The 12,317-nt window shown below is 37.1% G+C and overlaps 1 non-coding gene across 1 annotated transcript; it reads right to left on the reverse strand.

The window, feature by feature from the left end:
- Window positions 1–5,145: 5,145 nt before the first annotated feature.
- LOC130947092 (small nucleolar RNA R71) lies at window positions 5,146–5,253 on the reverse strand. The gene has a single exon (XR_009072503.1). It is a non-coding gene; the product is annotated as a small nucleolar RNA R71 (small nucleolar RNA).
- Between the last annotated feature and the right edge of the window lie 7,064 nt (window positions 5,254–12,317).

Consider the following 12,317-nt stretch of genomic DNA (forward strand, 5'->3'; position numbering starts at 1 on the left):
GCTAGAATATATACATATACAACCCAACAGTGAACCAAAAGACAAATACAAATCCTAATTCTCCATTGTCAACCTCTAAGAGGGACAAAACATGTTTTTATACAAAGTCAGAGAAAGTACATATATAACTAAGTACATAATATAAAAATCCCAAATCATAAGTCTTTGCTTCCAAGAAAGCAAATCCAGCACGCTCAACGAGGCGCGTCACGTCCTGCATCTGAAAAATAACACATACGTATGGAATGAGAACCGGAGGTTCTCAGCTTGGTAAAGGTGCCCCCACAAAGGTAATATATAAGGTCCCGAAAAAACCAGAGGATTCCTAGTCCTCCGGCACTCAAAAATTAAACTTAAAGATTATACTAAACCATAAGTTCTCAGTAATCTATCCAAGGATGCTAATTCTAATCTACTTATTCAATTCTAGTTTCCTCTCCTAACCTCCGAAGTACCAGGTGAAACAACCCTCAGCGTCACCTGTGCCAGCATGAGAGATCTCTCAGTTGTAAACACATACAAAATAGACAAAGAAATGACAAGTATAGGTAGTAGTTACAGCAAACAGCTTAGATAGTAGTTAATCACAGATAAGCAATTAGGCAAACCAAAATAATTCACACTTAAACAAATCATACAAATGCACATAATGCATGCCTGTCTTACTGGCCATAAGCTCACGGGTCAGTTACTTTTTCAGAACCCGACACACTCGGTAGCTATCCCGGATATCGTCTCTCTGACATGCATCCACACTCTTGGGATATAGTGCCCGTCACACTCTTGGGATATAGTGCCTGTCACATGTACTCTTGGGATATAGTTCCCACCACACTCTTGGGATATAGTGCCCGCCACACTCATGGGATATAGTGCTCCCACACTCTTGGGATATAGTGCCTGCCACACTCTTGAGCTATAGTGTCTGACACACTTTACAAATAGAGAGAATATAATGCAACAAAAGTGGAACAAAATATAAACAACCAAACTCACAAGTAGAATCGCAACTTAACATAATCATTCCTCAATCTACCTCATCATAGTCACAGTCACTGATGAGCGGATAATTTATACACTTTTTGGCATTATTTTTAGATAGTTTTTAGTATAATCTACCTACTTTTAGGGATGTTTTCATTAGTTTTTATGCTAAATTCACATTTCTGGACTTTACTATGAGTTTGTGTGTTTTTTTGTGATTTCAGGTAATTTCTGGCTGAAATTGAGGAACCTGAGCAAAACTCTGATAAAAGGCTGACAAAGGACTGCTGATGCTGTTGGATTCTGACCTCCCTGCACTCGAAATGGATTTTCTGGAGCTACAGAACTCCAAATGGCGCGCTCTCAATGGTGTTGGAAAGTAGACATCCAGAGCTTTCCAGAAATATATAATAGTTCATACTTTATTCGTGATTAGATGACGTAAACTGGCGCTCAACGCCAGTTCCATGCTGCATTCTGAAGTCAAACGCCAGAAACACGTCACGAACTAGAGTTGAACGCCAAAAATACGTTACAACTTGCGTTCAACTCCAAAGAAGTCTCTGCATGTGTAAAGCTCAAAACTCAGCCCAAGCACACACCAAGTGGGCCCTGGAAGTGGATTTCTGCATCAATTACTTACTTCTGTAAGCTCTAGTAGTTAGTCTAGTATAAATAGGACATTTTACTATTGTATTTGACATCTGGATCCTGGATTGTATTTTTTATCCTGTGATCACGTTTTGGGGGGGGGGGTGCTGGCCATTCGGCCATGCCTGAACTTTCATCACTTATGTATTTTCAACGATGGAGTTTCTACACACCATAGATTAAGGGTGCGGAGCTCTGCTGTACCTCAAGTTTCAATGCAATTACTACTATTTTTTATTCAATTCCGCTTGTTCTTATTCTAAGATATTCGTTGCACTTCAACATGATGAATGTGATTATCCGTGACACTCATCATCATTCTCACCTATGAACGCGTGACTGACAACCACTTCCGTTCTACCTTAGACCGGGCGCATATCTCTTGGATTCCTTAATCAGAATCTTCGTGATATAAGCTAGATTGATGGCGGCATTCATGAGAATCCGGAAATTCTAAACCTTGTCTATGGTATTCCGAGTAGGATTCAGGGATTGAATGACTGTGACGAGCTTCAAACTCGCGATTGTTGGGCGTGATGACAAACGCAAAAGAAACAAGGGATTCTATTCCAACATGATCGAGAACCGACAGATGATTAGCCATGCTATACAGAGCATTTGGACCTTTTTCACTGAGAGGATGGGATGTAGCCATTGACAACGGTGATGCCCTACATACAGCTTGCCATGGAAAGGAGTAAGAAGGATTGGATAAAAGCAGTAGGAAAGCAGAGATTCAGAAAGGACACAGCATCTCCATGCACTTATCTGAAATTCCCACCATTGAATTACATGAGTAACTCTATCTTTATTTTCTGCTTTATTTATTATTCAAAAACTCCATAACATTTATTATCCGCCTAACTGAGATTTATAAGATGACCATAGCTTGCTTCATACCAACAATCTCCGTGGGATCGACCCTTACTCACGTAAGGTATTACTTGGACGACCCAGTGCACTTGCTGGTTATTTGTGCGCAGTTGTGACAAAGTGTGATTCACGTTTGAGAGCGCTACCAAGTTTATTGGCGTCATTGTTGATGATCACAATTCCGTGCACCAAGTTTTTGGCGCCATTGTTGATGATCATAATTCCGTGCACCAAGTTTTTGGCACCGTTGCCGGGGATTGTTCGAGTTTGGACAACTGACGGTTCATCTTGTCGCTCAGATTAGGTAATTTTCTTTTTATTTTCTTTTCAAAAAGTTTTCAAAATTATTTTTTCAAAATTTTTCCCTTTGTTTTCAATAATTATTCCAAAATTTTTAAGAATGAATTCTAGAGTTTCATAGTAACATGTTGAAGCCTGACTGGTTGTAAAGCCATATCCAAATCCTTTTGGATTGAGGCTTCCACTTGTCAATATAAGGGGTATGTATATGGAGTTGGATAAAATATCAGCTGTTGCATGCCTGATTCATATCTTCTAAAGCTGGCTGGCTATTAAGCCATGCCCAACCCTTGGATTGGAGCTTTAGACTAACATTGAAAGATTCCTGGAATTCTTATTAAAAATTTTGACTCTCTTAATTTCTTTTCCTATATGTTTTTTTTGAAAAATAAAATAAAATAAAAAAAATTAATAAAATCATAAAATCCAAAAATATATTGTGTTTCTTGTTTTAGTCTTGAGTCAATTAATAAGTTTGGTGGCAATTGCATAATCATATTGTTCTTGCATTTTTTCGAAAAATTCATGCATTCATGGTGTTCTTCATGATCTTCAAGTTGTTCTTGGTAAGTCTTCTTGTTTGATCTTGATGTTTTCTTGTTTTGTGTCTTTTGTTGTTTTTCATGTGCATCTTTGCATTCATATTTTCTAAGCATTAAAGATTTCTAAGTTTGGTGTCTTGCATGTTTTCTTTGCATCAAATTTTTTTCAAAAATATGTTCTTGATGTTCATCATGATCTTCAAAGTGTTCTTGGTGTTCATCTTGACATTCATAGTGTTCTTGCATGCATCATTGGTTTTGATCCAAAATTTTCATGTTTTGGGTCATAATTATGTTTTTCTCTTTCATCATTAAAAATTCAAAAATAAAAAAATATATTTTCCTTGATTTTCTCATAAATTTCAAAATTTTGGGTTGACTTAGTCAAAAAAATTTTTAAAATTAGTTATTTCTTGTTAGTCAAGTCAAAATTTCAAAATTAAAAATCTTATCTTTTCAAAATCTTTTTCAAAAATTAATTCTTTTTCATTTTTTTATTTATTTTCGAATTTTTTATTTTAATTTTTCAAAAATCTTTTTCTTAATTTTATTTCAAAATTTTCGAAAATTTACTAACAATTAATGTGATTGATTCAAAAATTTGAAGTTTGTTACTTTCTTGTTAAGAAAGGTTCAATCTTTGAATTCTAGAATCATATCTTGTAGTTTCTTGTTAGTCAAGTAATCATTTTTAATTTTAAAAATTAAATCTTTTTAATCATATCTTTTATATCATATATTTTTCAAAATTTTATTTTTTTCAAAAATTTGATTTCAAATTATCTTTTCTATCTTCTTATCTTTTTATCTTTTCAAAATTGATTTTCAAATCTTTTTTTTCAATTAACTAACTAACATTTTGTTTGTTTCTTATCTTTTTCAAAATAACTTATCTACTTCTCCCTCTCTAATTTTTGAAAATATCTCCCCCTTTTTCAAAATTATTCTTAAATTAATTAATTGTTTCAATTTTTAATTTTAATTTTATTTCTTATCTTAATTCTTGAAAATTATTAACTCCTTTTCAAAAATTATTTTCGAAATTCTTTCCCTCTCCTCTTCTTCTATTTATTTATTTATTTATTTACTAACACTTCTCTTCACATCTCTTCATCTCAAATCACTACCCCTATCCTCACCCTTCTGTTTGGATTCTCCTTTCTTTATTCCCTTTCTTCTTCTACTAACAATAAGGAACCTCTTTACTGTGACATAGAGGATTCCTCTTCTCTTCTTTTCTTGTTCTCTTCTCTTTCATATGAGCAGGAACAAGGAAAAAGGCATTCTTGTTGAAGTTGACCCTGAACCTGAAAGGACTCTGAAGAGAAAACTAAGAGAAGCCAAATTACAACAATCCAGAGACAACCTTACTGAAATTTTCGAACAAGAGAAGGAGATGGCAGTCGAACCTAACAACAATAATGCAAGGAGGATGATTGGTGATTATACTACACCTACTTCCAAGTTTGATGGAAAAAGCATCTCAATCCCTTCCATTGGGGCAAACAATTTTGAGCTGAAACCTCAACTAGTTGCTCTAATGCAACAAAATTACAAATTTCATGGACTTCCATCGGAAGATCCCTATCAGTTTTTAACTGAGTTCTTGTAGATTTGTGAGACTATAAAGACGAATGGAGTAGATCCTGAAGTCTACAAGCTCATGCTTTTTCCTTTTGCTGTAAGAGACAAAGCTAGAACATGGTTGAATTCACAACCTAAGGATAGCCTGGACTCATGTGATAAGCTGGTCGTGGCCTTCTTGGCTAAATTCCTTCCTCCTCAAAAGTTGATCAAGCTTAGATTGGATGTTCAGACATTCAAACAAAAAGATGGTGAATCCCTCTATGAAGCTTGGAAAAGATACAAGCAGATGACCAAAAGATGTCCTTCTGACATGCTTTCAGAATGAACCATTCTGGATATATTCTATTATGGTCTGTCTGAGTTCTCTAAGATGTCACTGAACCATTCTGCAGGTGGATCCATTCACCTAAAGAAAACGCCTGCAGAAGCTCAAGAACTTATTGACATGGTTGCAAATAACCAGTTCATGTACACTTCTGAGAGGAATTCCGTGAATAATGGGACGCCTCAGAGGAAGGAAATTCTTGAGATTAATGCTCTGAATGCCATATTGGCTCAGAACAAAATGTTGACTCAGCAAGTCAACATGATTTCCCAAAGTCTGAATGGATGGCAAAATGCATCCAACAGTACTAAAGAGGCATCTTCTGAAGAAGAAGCTTATGATCCTGATAACCCTGCAATAGCAGAGGTAAATTACTTAGGTGAACCTTATGGAAACACCTACAATTCATCATGGAGAAATCATCCAAATTTCTCATGGAAGGATCAACAAAAGCCTCAACAAGGCTTTAATAATGGTGGATGAACTAGGCTCAGCAATAGCAAGCCTTTTCCATCATCTTCTCAGCAACAGACATAGAATTCTGAGCAAAGCACTTCTAATTTAGCTAATCTAGTATCTGATCTGTCTAAGGCCACTTTAAGTTTCATGAGTGAAATAAGATCCTCCATTAGAAATTTGGAGGCACAAGTGGGCCAGCTGAGTAAGAAAGTTATTGAAACCCCTCCTAGTACTCTCCCAAGCAATACTGAAGAGAATCCAAAAAGAGAGTGCAAGACCATTGATATAATCAACATGGCCGAACCTAGAGAGGAAGGAGAGGACATGAATCCCAATGAGGAATACCTTATGGGACATCTCTCAAGCAAGAAGGAGTTCCCTATTGAGGACCCACGGGAATCTGAGGCCCATATAGAGACCATAGAGATTCCATTAAACCTCCTTCTGCCATTCATGAGCTCTGAAGACTATTCTTCCTCTGAAGATGATGAAGATGTAACTGGAGAGCAAGTTGCTCAATATCTAGGAGCTATCATGAAACTAAATGCCAAGTTATTTGGTAATGAGACTTGGGAAGGTGAACCTCCCTTGCTCATTTGTGAACTAGATACCTGAGTTCAGCAAACTTTATCACAAAAGAGACAAGACCCTGGCAAATTCGTAATACCCTGTACCATAGGCACCATGACCTTTGAGAAATGTGACCTAGGGTCAGGCATAAATCTTATGCCACTCTCTGTAATGGAGAAGTTGGGGATCATTGAGGTGCAGCCTGCCTTATTCTCATTACAAATAGTAGACAAGTGAGTAAGACAAGCTTATGGATTGGTAGAGGACGTGTTGGTAAAGGTTGGAGGCCTTTACATCCCTGCTGATTTTATAATCTTAGATACTAGGAAGGAGGAGGATGAATGCATCATCCTTGGAAGACCTTTCCTAGCCACAGCAGGAGCTGTGATAGATGTTAACAGAGGAGAATTAGTCCTTCAATTGAATGGGGACTACCTTGTGTTTAAGGCTCAAGGATCTTCTTCTTTAACAATGGAGATGAAGCATGAAAAGCTTCTCTCAGTACAAAGTCAAACAAAGCCCCCACAATCAAACTCTAAGTTTGGTGTTGAGAGGCCACATCCAAATTCTAAGTTTGGTGTTGGGAGTCTACAACATTGACCTGATCACCTGTGAGGCTCATGAGAGCCCACTGTCAAACTATTGACATTAAAGAAGCACTTCTTGGGAGGCAACCCAATTTTTATTTATCTAATTTTATTTTATTTTCATTGTTCTTTTATGTTTTATTAGGTTCATGATCATGTGGAGTCACGAAAAAAATATTAAAATTAAAAATAGAATCAAAAATAGCTGAAGAAAAATCACACCCTGGAGGAAGGACTTACTGGCGTTTAAACGCCATTAAGGAACATCTGGCTGGCGTTCAACGCCAGAACAGAGCATGGATCTGGCATTGAACGCCAGAAACAAGCATGGAACTGGCGTTCAACACCAGAAACATGCTGCACATGGGCGTTGAACGCCCAGAACATGCATCACTTCGGCGTTTAAACGCCAGAATTGCATGCAAAGGCATTTTACATGCCCAATTGGCGCAGGAATGTAAATCCTTGACACCTCAGGATCTGTGGACCCCACAGGATCATCTCAGGATCTGTGGATTCCACAGGATCCCCACCTACCTCAACTCACCCTCTCTCCTCTTCTTCATATTTATCCTCTCTTCCCCATAAACACTCTTCCCCATTACCTCTTCACCACTCACATCCATCATCTCTTTCCCACCCAAACCCACCCTACATAGCCGAATACACACCTCTCTCCCTCTCCTCCATATCTTCTTCTTCTTCTATTCTTTTTTCTTTTGCTCGAGGGCGAGCAACATTCTAAGTTTGGTGTGGTAAAAGCATAGCTTTTTGCTTTTCCATAACCATTGATGGCACCTAAGGCCAAAGAAACCTCAAAAAAAAAAAAAAAGAAGAAAAAGGGAAGACAATTGCTTCCACCTTTGAGTCATAAGAGATGGAGAGATTCATCTCATGAATCCATAGTTCAATAGTAGAGCATTTGACTGCAAATCAAGAGATCCCTGAGATACCTCAGGGGATACATGTTCCTCCACATAACTATTGGGAGCAACTAAGGATAGGAGCACCAAAATCACTAGGGATCATGCAACAGAAGCAAGAAAGAGACATAGAGAAGCTCAAATAGCACCATTGGTTCTTCAAAAGGAGGACGCCACCCTCACTAAGGTGGACTCATTCCTTAATCTCCTTGCTCTTATTTTTCTGTTTTTTGATTTTTATGCTTCATGTGTGTTTATGTTTTGTGTCTCTACCTCATGATCATTAGTATTGAGTAACTATGTCTTAAAGCTATGAATAATTCCATGAATCCTTCACCTTTCTTAAATGAAACATGTTTTAATACAAAAGAACAAGAAGTACATGAATTTCGAAATTATCCTTGAATTTAGTTTAATTATATTGATGTGGTGACAGTACTTTTTATTTTCTGAATAAATGCTTGAACAGTTCATATTTTTGATCTTGTTGTTTATGAATGTTAAAATTGTTGGCTCTTGAAAGAATGATGAACAAAGAAAAATGCTATTGATAATCTGAAAAATCATGAAATTGATTCTTGAAGCAAGAAAAAGCAATGAATAGCAAAAGCTTGCGAAAAAAAAGAGGCGAAAAAAATTAAAAAGAAAAAGAAAAAGCCAATAGCCCTTAAAACCAAAAGGCAAGGGTAAAAAGGATCCAAGGCTTTGAGCATCAATGGATAGGAGGGCCCAAGGAAATAAAATCCAGGCCTAAGCGGCTAAATCAAGCTGTCCCTAACCATGTGCTTGTGGCATGCAGGTCCAAGTGAAAAGCTTGAGACTGAGTGGTTAAAGTCGTGATCCAAAGCAAAAAGAGTGTGCTTAAGAACTCTAGACACCTCTAACTGGGGACTTTAGCAAAGCTGAGTCACAATCTGAAAAGGTTCACCCAGCTATGTGTCTGTGGCATTTATGTATCTGGTGGTAATATTGGAAAACAAAGTGCTTAGGGCCACGGCCAAGACTCATAAAAGTAGCTGTGTTCAAGAATCAACAAACTTAACTAGGAGAATCAATAACACTATCTGAAATTCTAATTTCCTATAGATGCCAATCATTCTAAACTTCAAAGGAGAAAGTGAGATGCCAAAACTATTCAGAAGCAAAAAGCTACAAGTCCCACTCATCTAATTAGAATTAATATTCATTGATATTATGGAATTTATATTATATTCTCTTCTTTTTATCCTAATTAATTTTTAGTTGCTTGGGGACAAGCAACAATTTAAGTTTAGTGTTGTGATGAGCGGATAATTTATACGCTTTTTGGTATTGTTTTTAGATAGTTTTTAGTATAATCTACCTACTTTTAGGGATGTTTTTATTAGTTTTTATGCTAAATTCACATTTCTGGGCTTTACTATGAGTTTTTGTGTTTTTCTGTGATTTCAGGTAATTTCTAGCTGAAATTGAGGGACCTGAGCAAAACTCTGATAAAAGGCTGACAAAGGACTGCTAATGCTATTGGATTCTGACCTCCCAGCATTTGAAATAAATTTTCGGGAGCTACAGAACTCCAAATGGTGCGCTCTCAACAGCGTTGGAAAGTAGACATTCAGAGCTTTCCAGAAATATATAATAGTCCATACTTTATTCGTGATTAGATGACGTAAACTGGCGCTCAACGCCAGTTCCATGCTGCATTCTGGAGTCAAACGCCAGAAACACGTCACGAACCAGAGTTGAACGCCAAAAATACGTTACAACTTGGAGTTCAACTCCAAAAGAAGCCTCTGCACATGTAAAGCTCAAAGCTCAGCCCAAGCACACACCAAGTGGGCCCTGGAAGTGGATTTCTGCATCAATTACTTACTTATGTAAACTCTAGTAGTTAGTCTAGTATAAATAGGACATTTTACTATTGTATTTGACATCTGGATCCTGGATTGTATTTTTTATCCTGTGATCACGTTTTGGGGGGGGGGGAGGGGGGCTGGCCATTCGGCCATGCCTGAACCTTCATCACTTATGTATTTTCAACGGTGGAGTTTCTACACACCATAGATTAAGGGTGCGGAGCTCTGCTGTACCTCAAGTTTCAATGCAATTACTACTATTTTCTATTCAATTCCGCTTGTTCTTATTCTAAGATATTCGTTGCACTTCAACATGATGAATGTGATTATCCGTGACACTCATCATCATTCTCACCTATGAACACGTGACTGACAACCACTTCCGTTCTACCTTAGACCGGGCGCATATCTCTTGGATTTCTTAATCAGAATCTTCGTGGTATAAGCTAGATTGATGGCGGCATTCATGAGAATCCGAAAAGTCTAAACCTTGTCTGTGGTATTCCGAGTAGGATTCAGGGATTGAATGACTGTGACGAGCTTCAAACTCGCGATTGTTGGGCGTGATGATAAATGCAAAAGAATCAAGGGATTCTATTCCAACATGATCGAGAACCGACATATGATTAGCCGTGCTGTGACAGAGCATTTGGACCTTTTTCACTGAGAGGATGGGATGTAGCCATTGACAACGGTGATGCCCTACATACAGCTTGCCATGGAAAGGAGTAAGAAGGATTGGATAAAAGCAGTAGGAAAGCAGAGATTCAGAAAGGACACAGCATCTCCATGCACTTATCTAAAATTCCCACCATTGAATTACATGAGTAACTCCATCTTTATTTTTTGCTTTATTTATTATTCGAAAACTCCATAACATTTATTATCTGCCTAACTGAGATTTATAAGATGACCATAGCTTGCTTCATACCAACAATCTCCGTGGTATCGACCCTTACTCACGTAAGGTATTACTTGGACGACCCAGTGCACTTCGTGGTTATTTGTGCGCAGTTGTGACAAAGTGTGATTCACGTTTGAGAGCGCTACCAAGTTTATTGGTGCCATTGTTGATGATCACAATTCCGTGCACCAGTCACCATCTATCAGGGATATAGCGCTTAACACACTCTTGGAATATAGTACCCGTCACACTTATCAGTCATTCAACTTCCTCATCTTTTATCCGGAGCAAGTGGACAATGCCACTGCATCTTACCCGGTCACATATATTTCAATCATAATATGTTATTATCATTTCAATCAAACTTATTCATCATCATCTCATCGAATTAATCATTTACTTATCAAATCTCTTTTGATACCAAAACCAACCCCATCAACACCCTTACTCCTATTTCGTAGCATAAAACCTAGCTATCGAACCTTAAACAGAGTTTTCAGAGATTTAAAAAATTAGAGGAATGGTTGATAGTTTCAAAATGGTGAATTTTTATGAAAACAGTAGTTGTGAAGGTTTACAAGCTTGTTGAGAAGATCAAATAAGAAAAACAGAATTTTGTGTGAAAAACAGGGCTTAGCATGCGCATCATTGTTGTGCGTACATACGCACCAAAAGAACTTCCCAGCTTGTGCGTATGCATCATAGTGTGCGTACGCACAACTTGCAAATCCTCAGGGTGTACATACACACACCCCCTCATGCGTAAATGCACTCCCTGACTTGTGCGTGCATACACATGTGTGCGTACGCACGCACACCAGAAATCCTAGTTTTCTGCAACTTAGGAAAAAATTCAATTTTCGGCACTTAACTTTCGACGCCCATAACTTCTTCTACAAAATTCTGATTTTCACAAAATTTATACCATTTTAAATCTCTTGAAATTATCTTTAATTTGAAACAATTTTTTTTCAAATCCAAAATCCAAATCTCAAGGTATGGTCAGCCGAAATTTATTAAAAATTTATGTTTAGTAAAAGAGTTCAAAACTTCTTTTTTTTTTTCCAAATTCTCAATTTCAACCAAAGTTTTACCCCTCAAATAACATCAAATATACTCAAAGCAATTCCATAACTATTTTATCCCTTCCACAACATTTCAATACTCACTTTTATCAATTTACACCCAATCGTCAATAGTCACCAACAACACAATTCATCAATGCCTCAGAGCACATTTCATAAACATTCATCATTCCTCATCAATCACTACAATCATCAATTATCACACATTTACATAATTAAACTCAACATATCCACTAAATCACTAAACCTCAACAAGTTCACATAGTTCAACCTATTCTACGGTCATCTAACCTAAGTTTTCATGTTACATTATATATTATCTACGATAAACCAAAACCATATCTTGGTCGATTCTTCCCTAAGTATAGAACACCTCCAATTCCACCGTTCCTCAAGCTTTCACTTCACCAAGACCACACCAAAATCGGGTTCCAACCTCCAAGGTTCAAATCAATAACTCAACCACCAATTTGGACTTCAAATCAATATAATTCAATCTATTTCCATATTATATCATTATAATCAATGCCAAAACTTATTAATTCAATAGTTTCACAAGAGTTAGAGGCTTCTCACATTACCTATGAACAATTGGGACAAAACCGACCCAATGATTTTTCAAAGTTAATTCACACCTAGTATATATCACCAAAAACACAAATTCTCTCAACATATAATACCCAAATTAGGAA

Source organism: Arachis stenosperma, chromosome 8 (assembly GCF_014773155.1).
Source record: "Arachis stenosperma cultivar V10309 chromosome 8, arast.V10309.gnm1.PFL2, whole genome shotgun sequence".
NCBI lineage: Eukaryota > Viridiplantae > Streptophyta > Magnoliopsida > Fabales > Fabaceae > Arachis > Arachis stenosperma.